The sequence below is a fragment of the Arachis stenosperma genome, chromosome 4, assembly GCF_014773155.1.
Source record: "Arachis stenosperma cultivar V10309 chromosome 4, arast.V10309.gnm1.PFL2, whole genome shotgun sequence".
Lineage (NCBI taxonomy): Eukaryota > Viridiplantae > Streptophyta > Magnoliopsida > Fabales > Fabaceae > Arachis > Arachis stenosperma.
In genome coordinates, this window is record NC_080380.1 from 81756149 (window position 1) to 81756799 (window position 651).

A 651-nucleotide genomic window follows, 5' to 3' on the forward strand; every position below is an offset into this window, starting at 1 on the left:
AAGATCCCTATCAGTTTTTAACTGAATTCTTGCAGATCTATGATACTGTTAAGACTAATGGAGTAGATCCTAAAGTCTACAGGCTCATGCTTTTCCCCTTTGCTGTAAGAGACAGAGCTAGAACATGGTTAGACTCACAACCTAAAGATAGCCTGGACTCTTGGGATAAGCTGGTCATGGCCTTCTTGGCCAAGTTCTTTCCTCCTCAAAAGCTGAGCAAGCTTAGAGTGGATGTTCAGACCTTCAAGCAAAAAGATGGTGAATCCCTATATGAAGCTTGGGAAAGATACAAGTAGTTGACGAAAAAGTGTCCGTCTGGCATGCTTTCAGAGTGAACCATTTTAGATATATTCTATGATGGTCTATCTGAGCTTTCTAAGATGTCACTGGACCATTCTGTAGGTGGATCCATTCACCTAAAGAAAATGCCTGCAGAAGCTTAAGAACTCATTGACATTGTTGCAAATAATCAATTCATGTACACCTCTGAGAGGAATTCTGTGAGTAATGGGATGCCTCAGAAGAAGGGAGTTCTTGAAATCGATGCTCTGAATGCCATATTGGCTCAGAACAAAATGTTGACCCAGCAAGTCAACATGATTTGTCAGAGTCTGAATGGATAGTAAAATGCATCCAACAATACTAAAGAGG

General features: G+C 40.7%; 1 non-coding gene across 1 annotated transcript; it reads right to left on the bottom strand.

The window, feature by feature from the left end:
• Positions 1-218: 218 nt before the first annotated feature.
• Positions 219-322, bottom strand: LOC130978299 (small nucleolar RNA R71). Its single transcript, XR_009085950.1, has one exon. It is a non-coding gene; the product is annotated as a small nucleolar RNA R71 (small nucleolar RNA).
• Between the last annotated feature and the right edge of the window lie 329 nt (positions 323-651).